This window comes from Urocampus carinirostris, chromosome 8, assembly GCF_059441175.1.
Source record: "Urocampus carinirostris isolate Australia breed hairy pipefish chromosome 8, RoL_Ucar_1.0, whole genome shotgun sequence".
In the NCBI taxonomy this organism is placed as follows: Eukaryota; Metazoa; Chordata; class Actinopteri; order Syngnathiformes; family Syngnathidae; genus Urocampus; species Urocampus carinirostris.
In genome coordinates, this window is record NC_142356.1 from 24,658,455 (window position 1) to 24,671,740 (window position 13,286).

At 40.3% G+C, this 13,286-nt stretch overlaps 1 protein-coding gene across 13 annotated transcripts in view; it reads right to left on the reverse strand.

The window, feature by feature from the left end:
• sorbs2a (sorbin and SH3 domain containing 2a) overlaps positions 1–13,286 on the reverse strand; it is a 66,718-nt gene that overhangs the window by 39,981 nt on the left and 13,451 nt on the right. The window lies entirely within an intron of this gene.

Consider the following 13,286-nt stretch of genomic DNA (forward strand, 5'->3'; position numbering starts at 1 on the left):
AAGTCTATAAATATCATATGAATACCCGTTAGATACAATCAAGATCAAAACTAGAGAGAACAAGGATTTTTCAGTGGTACTCTATTGGGTTGAGAGCAGGACTCTGGCAATCCATACCATTAATTCAATGTGTTCACTTTCAAGAAAATTATTTGCCAGTTTTGCTGTGTAACATGAAGCATTGTACTGCATGAAGACTGCAAGCTGATTGGGCGATGAACGCAAGTAATGAACCATGTGCTGTTGAAGAAGGTTCTGATACATATTTGCATTTACTGCGCCATGTAGCTGTGCAAGAGGATCCTGCTGAGGAAAACATGCCCCGAACCATTACACTTCTTTCTCAACCTTTCACTGATTTGTTTTACACACACTTTGGCGTTTAGTCTTTCCCCAATATGTTGCTCGATGTAATGTTTTCCATCAGACCCAAAGAAATCAAATTTGCTTTCATCACTGAAGTGAGCTCTGTCCACACAACTTGGTCCTTAGCAAAGCTCAGTCTAGCTTTTTGATTTGTTTGGCTAGTGAGAGATTTGGTCAATGCAGTGTGGGCCTTCAGTCCAAATGCTCTTAGGCGGCGAGACACTGTATGGAGAGCAAGTCTTTATAATGTACAGCACTGAAATGGCGATCAATTCCAGCTGCAGTGTGAAAATGATTACCGTTTGACATCCTCCGCAGGGACCTGTCCGTTCTTGGGTTTGTCTTGTGTGAACGACCAGCCTTCTTGGGCTACTTAGATGAGTTTATAGTTTTGCAAAGATGAAATATTCTCGAACACACATTTGGAATAATCAACTTGTCTTGCTATGGCTGATAGAGGCATCTCTTTCGTTTTCATCTGGACAACCTGCTGCCAGAGGCTTTCAAACACTTTGGAACGACCCACCATCTTGCAAAGTCAGTGAAACTGGCAGTTAGTTAAATAGAGGCTAGCAGATGATCAAGGAAATTAGCATGATGTGCCAGATTAGCACCATTAAGCGGGGGCACCTGAAAGTGTTCGCTAATTTATATCAGTGCATCTTTTGCAAAAAACAGGTTTTTGTAGAAATGGAGTATCCATTGTGAAAAAGTGTTGTAGTAGCGTGGTATTGACTCAACAAAATTTCCTTAAACTTTTGAGCAGGAAGATTTTTCAGAATTATTCATCTCTCTCTCATCTCATCAGCCGCTTATCCTCATTAGGGTCGCGGGGGGGCTGGAGCCCATCCCAGCCATCTCCGGGCAGTGGGCAGGGGACCCCCTGAACAGGTTGCCAGCCAATCGCAGGGCACACAGGGACAGACAACTCATTCGCTCATTCACACCTAGGGACAATTTGGACCGGCCAATTCACCTGAAATGCATGTTTTTGGAACGTGGGAGGAAACCGGAGTGCCCGGAGGAAACCCACGCAAGCACGGGGAGAACATACAAACTCCGCACAGGAAGTCTGGAGCTGGATTTGAACCCACGACAGGTTCCCATGACATGAACTGTGCCGCACAAGCGCTAATTCAATTGTTTATAAATAGTTCTCCAATATTTCTCTCCAGTGTTTATCCTTCACAGTCTTTTGCCCTTGTTTAGGGTATGCAATGGTCTCGGGGAAGAAACAAGGCAAGGCAAGCCATATATTTTCTTTAGAATATTGTGTTTTGTGAGGCTCGACCAATATAAACAATCCTATTTTAATATTAACTGAAAATGATAAGCTTATTTAACAACCAACAACAGATCACCTTCATAAAGATTGTGAGCCAGGAACGTGTTAACATTTAGGAATATTTTAAATCTAATGATGGAAATAAAGTAAAGTTAACTCAGGGAGAGTGAGTCATTTTATCATGTTTTCCATCAATGTTGTCTTAAGTTGGTCGCCATTAGATATCAGATCTTTAGATTTTGTTTCTTTGTACATTTTGTTTTTACAGATCCTAACAAAAAGTAACAGAGCTGTTGACCTAATTCCACATTGAAATACTGACAGGTCGACATATAACAGGCTCCAATTTGGGAAAAGGGCAAGGGGCCATATTTCAACCTGAATACCTGGAGCTGAATGCCTTAAGCTACTGACTGAAGAAATAGCATGTGCGCTGTAAAGCTTGTTAACATATTTACAAGACAAACATTCCAAAATCAACTTATAAGAGTATGAACAGCTGAGATAACCTCCATATTAGAAAAGCATGGAGGCTACAGGCTGCAACAAAGCAATTACCTACCAACTAAATAATTCACAAATGACTTTCCCTTTTGTGAAACTACATTAAACTACATTCCAGATTCTAACACAAATAGCAGCACTTAATGTAATGCTGCTTTAACGATAAGTTCCCTCTCAAATGTACACACATCAATTCCATTTTCTGATGAACCAACAACAAACACAACAAAAACCCACACGTCACTAATTTGCAACTTTTGCTTAAATCCACTACCCCTGTACCTAGGCAAAACTCACTTTTTATGTAAATTTATTTTGTTTTGTAAACATTCCATTTTGGGTGTCCCCAAGACAAGGACTGTTAATCCTAGGTGGCTCTCGTTGTAGTTATTTCTGTAAGAGGTGTCAGTTTTTTTAAATAGAAAAGACATACAAATGCAATAAGAGGTGTAAATAATATCAATATTTAATGTCTGGAAAGAGTTTTATGGGAGGCTGGGTCTATATCAAGAGTTGTGTTGTGAGATACTTTCAGCCTCTGGAGACCCAATCTTACACTTCACACGGCGTCCTTCATAAATCTATCAGCAAGCACCACACACACACGGACTGGATAAATCATGTGTGTGGCGTCACGAGCTGTCGGCATCCAAATGATGGTCAGCTTATAAACAGGATCGCAAGATCGTGTTTCTTGGGGACAGATCTGCGGCGTCACGCAGCTGTGTCTGTGGTGTGAATGTTATGGCTGGTCCAACTGGAACCAGGAAACCCTCTAAACAGCTCAAACACACCTTGTGAAGCTCCCATAATTTTCTATTTGCAAGGTGTTCCTGCTAAAAGATTATTTGAAGGACTTGCAGGTTTGATTTCCAGCCAACAGAGCAAATAACACTTAACCACATGAAATAGATGGTTGGTGATTAGTATACAATTTAACAACCAATAACGGCTCATCCTCAGACAACAGGTAATTGGTTGTTAGGTTAGCTCGGAAATATCCCTTCCATTCTCATCCTTGCCCAAGACTAACTTACAAAATGACCAGCCCCCGAAATTTAATAAAAATAGATTTTGCCTTTTCACTAAAATTCTTGAAAAACAACAATAGTAAAAAATCGTAATTAGTGAGTCACTTGAATTGATTTCTACTTTTTTGTGCAATTTCATATATTTCTGGACTTGCCCATCAGATTTTGCCACATTGCCTTCAAATTGAAATAGCATTCAGTGTACTGATGGACAGAGCTACTTTTTAATGCATGCGAGAGGAGCATGAAAGTGGAATCCTTGACACTTGATCAGATGTAAAAATCAAACTAAGCCATTCACAGCTTGACCATAGTTTAACATGTGAACATAATCTTAAAATATGCCAGACTTATTTTGAACCCCTGGCCTATCGTTGTTTTGACCACAAACATGCATCCACTGAAATAGCTGTGATGCAGTGACGTACTTAAAAGAATTACAGCACCCTTCCATATTTGGAAACGTTTTTCTTCCTGCGGTAAGTTCACAGACCAGCCACGTCTTTCGGGGAAATATATGTCACATCTCTGGAGAACAGAATACTTTACAAAACCCCCAGTGATGTTAAATTTAAGTATTTCAGCATGGTACATAGGAAAGTTAGCAGGCATAAGTTCCTTAAGGCAGGGTCTTAAATGCATTAGAGTTTAATCTGTTAACATCCTTAGAGTACGTTTCCATACCATGGATCACAACGAGGTCAGGACCCTTGAGGCCAAAGGGCTTATCTTACTTGTTCACTCTCACCTGCCCTTTACATGAATACATAAACCAATATGATGATAATACACTGATAATTTGGGCCTGTTTGGCCCTTCCTAAACAAATTGTTTTGATAAATGTGCTTTGTTTCTTAAAAAATAATCTGGTAACACAAACCTTTGTACTAAAACAGACTGAACAAAAAGTAAAAACAACAGTAACAAAAAAAAACATACAATGCTATACGAGGGTGTCCAAAATCATACACCTCGAGAGGGTATCTAGTCAATAATTGTTGTAGTAGATTAGTTGCTCTGTCAGAGTAAAATGCTAAGATGCGGAATGGCTGCCAAAATTGTCGATGTGTTGCAAATTACTATGATGCCAGGCACTGAATTAATAAAAAACATCTTCTGGTCCTGGTTGTGAGTATGAGTGGACGCAAGTCACGCAGGTCGTAAGTCGGTTGTTGTATTTCCCCTTGCGCATTTAGGAAACTGGCCATGCAACAAAGCAATCTCGGCATTTGTCTGTCGGAAAATGTACAGGTACAACAGATTGAATAAAGAGAGCACTCTTGGTGGTTTTAGTCGTGCAGTGAATGTTTTGGAGCGGTCTATACTAAGACACATGCTGTCCATATTGGTTATTAAACTATCCTCAATATATGTAGATTTCTATCTATCTACCTTGGTCATATCCCTCAAGAGGGGTGACCGACAGCAAGACAAACACAAAGAAAGAAAATAAAAGGGGGGAAAAAAAAGCAAAAAAACACACACAAAAATTTTGGACCATGGCCAACCCAATTGCCCAAACACCCAAACAAGTTAGGCACCTCTGCACCTAAGTTGTTCATGCTTTCGTCCCTCCAGATGAAATGGGACACCAGAAAGCGGCCATGTGACTAGGGTCAGGGTGACACAACGCACTCTTTTGTTCAACAGCAGGGCCCGACAGCTTTCACTGGTTTACCCCTGCCGCATCATACGGGTGCCCAGCCCATCCTTAGGGGCCGGTCACGCAGACATTTGCGGCTGAATCACGGCCAGAAATTTCTGCCTTTGAGGCGGACGCTATTGGACGCATTGGGATCGCCATTCAGACGAGATACAGCAGTGCTTAACACGAGGTCGGAAATTTGCGCGCGGGTGGCAGTGCGAAAAAGTTTTGCGCTGCTCAATTCTTCAGAGCGCGGGTACACAGCCTTTCACGAGCGTATCAAGGATGAACCACGTGAAGCAGATGCTGTTGGGCGCTGTTGGACGTTTTGAGACCGCCATATAGACGAGATACAGCAGTGCTTTACTCGCGGTCGGAAATTCACACGTGGTTGGCTGCGCGCAAAACTTTTGAGCTGCTCAAAAGTTTGAGCACGTGTTAAACCGCGTGCCGCACACGTGGTCAACACGAGGTAATGACGCGGAAATGACGCGGAACGACGTGCTCTGGCCGCGGCCAGGGCGTGGTTACACATGGGTAGGACGGGAAATTTCAGCGGGTAATTGTGGGTGGAGCATGGTAATAGCATGTTCTGCGCCTGTATCGCGGTGTTATTACGTGAAATTAGCGTGTTACGCGTGTGACAGTCAAACGCCTTTCTCCGCGTATATACAGCGCGATTTGCCGAGCACACGTCAGTTGTGCTCGAGACGTCAAGGGGGTGAACATGGATCCCCGTCAGCGTAGTGACCTCATCTTAATCCATTTTTATTTCTTGACATTTCTTTTCAAGATAATAAAATAAAAATGATGCCATAGCTTGAAATCTTGATCTTCACTGGACTGTGTCTTGAGCGGTTATGATTTCTACAGCCCGGTGTTATCCGAGAAATGCATCCCTGTCGAGATTCGCATCCCCACTTTTACCTCGTTTTATCTCACTTTTAGGGAATGTAATGGCGAACATATAACCAAAACCACTTCGTCTTGCATTTGTTGGGAATGTAATACAACTTAAACCATTCCGTCTTTGTTTTTGTTGTGAACGTAATCGAACGGTAAATCCCCCCCCCCCCCCTCGCGTGAACGCGCATTCTGCTGCGCTTCCAACAAAAGCGATCGTATTCTATATAAAACGCTTATTAAAACAATAAAGCGAGCTAATTATAACAATTAGGAGATCCTAGTCTATATAACGCGTTTATTTAAACAATAAAGTGCGATCGTATTCTATAAAATGCGTTTGTTAACGCGGATGAAAAAGTCACCAACGTCAATGCACGCTTCCCACAAAAGCGATCGCAGCAGAATGCGCGTTCACGCGAGGGGGGTGGGGGGGTGGGGGGTGGGGGGTGTGGATGTGTTGCGTAGGAGTCGGATTTGGGCACAACACCGGCTCGGGAGCTTTTATACCCGTGGTCCACACGAGAAAATGACGCAGAAATGAACAGTCGCCGGCGTGTTTTGCGGGCATACCACCGATGAACAGCGGGTTGGCCAATTTTGCGCATTTTCCATCGCGGGCAACCACGGGCAAAAAAAAAAACGCAAAATTATAGCCGTGATTCAGCCGCAAATGTCTGTGTGACCGGCCCCTTAAGAACGGGTCCACAATCCCACTATCCTTTTAAAACACCTCTCCACTCATTCCTATCACCAACAAGAGCGCTGGCTTCCACTATATTTACACCTCTTTCCTGCAGTGCACTCATAACACCATCCATCCACGTCAATCGTGGCCTTCCTCTTGGTCTCCTTCCATTTACTTCTGCTCTGTAGATCCTCTTCAACATTCGCTTTTCATCCATCCTCTCCATGTGTCCAAACCAACCGAGTACTCTCTTACCAACACGTTTGCTCAGTTCCACAACTACTCCAGTTCTGTCTCTCACAATTTCATTTCTCGATCTATCCAATCTTGTCACTCATAACATACTCCTCAAACACTTCAGCAAAAAAACATTCAATTTCCTTCTTAAATCTTGAATGTAGATTTCACCCTGCAAAAATTGTATTTCATGTGCTTTGTGATCACAAATATACATCCAGTTTCAAATTGTAGGCAGGGTAAAAATCTGAATTTGGCAAGTAGTCTTAACAAGGTTAAACATATATGAATGTTATTTCGGCTATGAAATGGATGCGTGTCAAAAGTGGAGATATCAAACCCCACATAATGAAAGAAATCCTCATCAAGCTTTTCGTAACCATTTTTGAGCACAAGGGACTGTTTATTTTTGGTTTCACAGTCTTTAAGTTATTACACTCGCGTGTCATTATGCGTTCCGGTTTCTTTGTGGTTGACCAGAGCCCAAATTACAGTCACGCAATAAACCGCGGGAAATTCGTGCTGTTCGGCAACTTGCAAGTAACTCTGAAAACCCAATTAAAAAGAGTCCAAAATTTATATTTTTGGATGCATTATTATAAGTAACAATTGCAAACATGTCGATGGTCATATTGCGTGTATAGTGCTACAACTGTATTTTGCATTGTAGTCAACCATAACTTAAACTGTTGTCGTGTTGAAAGGAAAGGTGTAGAATTGAAGTATTTGTAAGACCCTTGGAATGGAAATAAGGAATAACATACACTATTATGTAATTCAGGTAAGGAGTATGAAAAAACTTGTTGAACTAAATCAGGGCTTTTTGTAAAGGCAATGCCTTTAATAGTAAATGGGGGTCACATTAATGTGTCACATGAATGGATGTTTGTGTTTCTTGTAAATGTTTTTGTTTCAGGCCTAGTCCTTTTTTTCAAAACATTTTCCAAATGAACAAGGTTCCCAAGGTTAATATACAGTTCAAACTGCAATCTGTTGTAGTTTAATTAGAATTCTTCACAAGTATTTAAAATGTTTGAGCAACTAATACCTCTGTGTCTTCATGGTTATATAGAATTAATTTTTTCGATTCTCTTGCAAAACAGTGAAACAGAAAGGACAATCCTGACCCAATTTGCTTCTTCAGACTGATGGTGTCACTTGTCAAACATTTCAAAAAGATTTTGCTTTTGCTGGCCCCTTTCAGGATTCCACATAGTAAATGTTCAACCACAACATAGTGCCAAGTATGCGAACGCGAGTTGGCATTTAGAGTCTACACTGACAATGAGTGAATATGCTGTAGAGCAGTCAAACTGTCAAGGTAAATAGAGACGCGTTGCCAGTGCTTACATTTAGCATAAATAAAACATCAAAACATTAAATAAAAAAAATTAAACCTTTGATGATCGTCTGATTGGAATCTTTGTTGAGGATTTAAAAGGTGCAGCAGCTTTTTAGTGTTTTTTGTCGGGATAAAACTTGTAACACCAATGTTTATGCAAAACTATGAATGCTCAACACAAACCTTTGATAATCAAAATGTGTCTCTCACACTTCCTTTTTTTTAACTTCTTTATACAACATAATAATTCGTAATATAATGCATCAAAGCAAGTGAGCCGTTTGAGAACCGGCTCTCTTGAATGAGTTGAGCCGAAAAAGCCGGTTCTCTAAAAAGAGACGGACTTTTCACCACACAACTCGAGATCGATCGGCGTGCAGACGAAAACTCGAACCGCGAGACCAAAACAACATCTGCCGGATCTGACTGACGAAAAGTTTGGAGTGCGGTAAATCTTTGTTTAAAAAAAATGTAATCGGGTAATAATGACAATTTTGTGTCAAAACACGTGATTCGAGACGATGCGTCCGCAGCAAAAATGATGCGTCTAGGACGCAGGGACGCGGACAAACGAGAACACTGCTCGTCCATTCATTCTCGAGTCAACTATTTGGCTACATTCAGCGCAGTCGATGAGGTGAGTTTTACCATCTGAGGAAATTGCCCCACTCGCAAAATTTAAGTTGGTTTGGCCCACCACTACTGTTCTTTTCAGTAGCGGTAGACTTAACACAGAACAGCGCGAATGATAGGAGTCAGGTACGATTAAGTGCAGAAAGGGTTTACCTGGAACTGAAAAAGCCAGGAAAAGAAAAAGAAACTTGTTAAAAAGGACTGTTATCATTCATTTCACCCATCTTGCACTTTTTGCCTGTGATCTGTTTGCCCGCGGTATTCTACATGTGAATGTGAATGGTGAATCACCTATACCTGGAAGCTTCTCTCACTCAAATAAGCTCGTAGTGTCTCTTTTGGCTCGGCTGACTAAAAACAGCTGGCTCTTTCGCCTCCCAAAAACGTCTTTAGATTGGTTTTTTGCTATTATCCATATATTACAAAATATTATGTTATATTGTGCACAAAAGTAGTTGTGGAGTGCACATACAGCTAAAAAAGAAAAAAAGACATCAATGAAAAAGGAAAACAAAAAAAGAAGGAAAACGCAAAAGAAGAAACAATAATAATGGAAGAAAAAAATAGGTAAAAGGCTAGGAAAATCAAAAGAAATTCAAGGAAAATGAGAGAAGGGAAAGAAAGAGCAGTAAAATATAAGAAGAGGAAAAATGCCAAAAAAGGAGTAATAAGTTTAGGAAAAAAGACACATAAGAAGAAAAAGGAAAAGAATAAATGATAAAGAAGAAAAAAAGCAGGTCCTCTCACAATATATCCTCCTCACAAATGCATCGGGCATCGGGCTGGCACATGAATACCTGTTGAACCTTTCCTGCACTCAAGTTGAATGTGAGTAGAGCTTCTCTGCTTTAAAATGTGTGAAAACTAGGCTGAGAAGCTCACTGTCTCTAAAACTTTTGGAGGCCTTCATGCTGATGTACATTAAAATTGAAATTTTCATGTCTATAGACAATGACATCACGATCAACAGAATTAAAGAGACCAGTACTTTGCATAGGAGGATTTTGATGTTTTAAGTAGCCGACTTTAAATGTGTGTCGCGAGGCTACTACCTAAGCGTTATAAGAATTTAGTGTAAAGCATAACAATCTGTTGGGAAGTCAAATGCAATTTTGATTTCATATCACTAATACTAAACATGGGTAAATATGTATTCATCTAGGGCTGCACGATTAGCCGGAATCCAATCGATATCGCAACGTGACGTAGTGCACTGCAAAATCCTTTTTTAAAGTTTTTACAGTTCCGGTTTGTTATTTGAGTGATGAGGTGTTTGGCCAATAAGAATTCTCACATTTCGGGGTTTAACGGTGCTTGCCAATCAGAAGCAAGGTTTAATGGCACCAGCCAATGAAGACGAGGAAACGTTTGCAAGACGTGTGTGCACGACTTTGATAGCTGGGCGCAGCTGGCCACCAAAACAAACATGACAGCTCTTTACATAGAAAATGAATGGATCGATTAAATTGGACTCTGAGGAAAGTCAGAAGAGCGCAAAGAAAAGATGTTCACCCACGAGTGTTTCTTTGGATTTTAATCGGGTCCGGTAATTAATTAAAGCGGCGTTAAAATGAAAATCTAACAGCTAGGCTAACAAATCTTAGGCCACCACTGCCGAACGTGGGTCACAGTCATATACTCTTAGCCTATAAGGACATAATTTCGAGGTAAGTTTGCATGTCAATATCTTAAAGTTCTCCCCAAAACAAAATAGGCACAGAAATGCACTTTTCTTTTAAAATCGAAAATCACATCGAATTTGTAATACAGGTCTGAAAAATTGCAATTAAGATTTTTTGGAAAATTGTGTTTTCTTTTAATCTTAAGTAGAATCTGTATCTAAGTATCCTTTAAATTAAAATGGTAAAGTGTTCTCTGTAAACTTATCAGCATATACCTGATTTTCTTCCCAATAAAAATGCATCATACGAGCTCGCTCCTGTTCCGTTCATTGAAATCATCCTCCATAGCTAAGTGAGCCGGCTTTGGGTGTAAAACTCCTGGGCTGAAAAAGGGTCCCACTCTGGCCTTGTCCTGGAGCCATAACTTAATAGTGCGTCTAGCTACGGCACACTTTCTATGCCACTAATTTACTACTCCAGCCCCGTGACAATGGTATTTCTACCGCGCAGCCCCTGAGCTAAAATTAGTTTGACACATATGCTGTAAACCAAAAGGTGATACAACATGAGCAATGTAAACCTCTTTCACGGCTTTTAAAATGCTTTTTAAGATCTTTATTAGAAGGTCTGCCATATTTGTTCAACCTCGCAACTTTATTAGCAGCCTCCACACCCCCGTGGAGGCCGATACCCTAACCTGCACCGACCGGCCCATACAGATACGGCGCGAGCTGCAAAGAGGCCGTGTGTTTGGCAGATTTCGTCATGAGCGCTACTAACAAGCAATAGGAGCGCTAATGCAATTATGCAATGATAACCCCAGCGACTCGCTCAGTCTGAGGTCAAGGCACGGGAAGGAGATGTGACAAGTTGAGAAGTCTTTTCTATACACAGCTGCGGGCAGCAACAGAGTGAGCAATTGGAAGAACAAAGCAAAGGGCATATTGTTTGAATATACGTTGCAGTAGAGCTGGAAATTCCACCCATACCTCTAAACTTAATCCCCCTAATATTCACCGAATAAATCATTTCTTGTCACACAGTAAATATGCATGCACAAAAAGACAGAATCAACACCTGCAGCCAAATGTACTAGGTAGGGTAAAAAGCTGATGCACTATTGTTGTAAGAATAATATACCCAGGAGAATTCAAATGACTAATAGGCACAGCATCAGACAGCACAGGGCTGCAGTTTTCAAACAAAAAAGGGTAAAAGGTAAACATAAGTATAAGTAGCCAGAAGCTCTCATAAAAATAATTTCTCTCTGGATATGGATGCAAAGGACAACAGTTGTGAATTATAAACCAGTGCTTGAAAGTGACCTTGAAACGGGGGTTCAAAACATCAACATGGAATAACAATTATACTGAAATAAATATATACATTTAAAACATTTTGTTTTAGTGATTTTTTTTTAATCCAGTTTATCTTTGAGTTCGTGGCATCCCCAAAACAAGCCAAAGAAAATTAGTTTATGCTGACCCATGATTCCAGCATTTGGGTCTAAACAGTAATCCCCCCCCCCACCCCCCCCAGTACCATATTTCCAGACTTTAGGGCGCACTTAAAATCCCCAAATTGTCCAGATATTTGAAAGTACGCTTTATAAACTGGTGCACCGTATAAACCGCAAAATACGGTAATACGGTTTTAGTGCATACTCCAGTATTTGAGGTCAAACATTGCAAATAATTGTATGCAACAGAAATTAAACCTAGACCGAAGCAGTGAGAATACTGACACTTAACCACCATAACACCAGTAACACAGATACATACACATAGGCATTCAATTTTATGTCATCATCACACTTATTTTAGTCTGGTTGCCAGAAACAAATATTAGAAAATGGAGGAAACGAAAAATTCATCATCAGATACACCAAATAGTTGTTTTCCTTGCCATGCTTTTTTTTTGTCTTTATTTATATATTTTAGGACGACTTTCTGTTTTCCCCATACTCTTATGTTTCTGGCACCATGATTACAGTTCTTTGATAATGAAGTAAAATCTAATGCCATTTCCAAAGTCATCTGTATCATTAGAGATCTGGTGGTTAGGTTGTGACGCTCTGACTGCAAGCAGCCCGGTTTTGATTTCCTTCGAAAACAGTGATTTTTGATAATGTTCACTGACATTTTCAACAGATCAATCATTGCACAAATTTAAACTGTAACTGTAAAACATGCTAACACACGAATAAATAGGGTAGCTCTGAACCAGTGCGCCTTATATATATGAAAGATATTTGACAAAAGACAATTTTTTGGGGTTGTGCTTTATTATCCGGTGCACTTCATAGTGCGGAAAATACGGTACAGTACACTAAACAAGATAAAAACGTGAATGATTTTCTCTGTTATAGTGATCATTATTATCCAGTTCATCTTTGGGATCATGGCTACAACTTGACTGAATCCCCAAAATAAGCCAAAGAAAAGTGCTTTAAGCTGGCACAATATTGCAGCATTTGGGTCAGTTTCCAAGCTAATCGGAAATTGTTTGGCATATTTATTGTACTTTAGTCATCAGGTTCTTGTTTTGCTGTTGTATTTTTGATTCTTACTTAATATGAAAAAATCCCTGCTATTACAATAAATTTGAGAGCAAAAGCAAGAAAACTGAATTTTTAGAAGAGTTATAAACAAAGTTTTGAGCACTTTCAGATCCATTCTGAAATATAGATTTTTAAATCTCTACTTAATCAATAGACAAAGAATCTCTTTTTGTGGGAAATATAGCTCCCACAAGAGTGAGGCTATATTTATGTGAGCATACTATTCCAATAACAGTTTGTCATTTGAAGCCCACTCAAAGTGAAGGCATATCAGCAGCATTCCGCATGCATAGACCAGATTCCCCAGGTACCAGCGTTAAGTGTCCAGGACGGAGATAAGAGCAACTTGATTAGCAGGGGTGCGGCTATATTTACTGTCACTAGATAAGACCCTTTGCCCTCTAAGGTTGTCTAGGGCAGTGAAAAGGAATCGAGGAGGTTTGGAAGCCCTTTTTGGACAGCCTAGATTA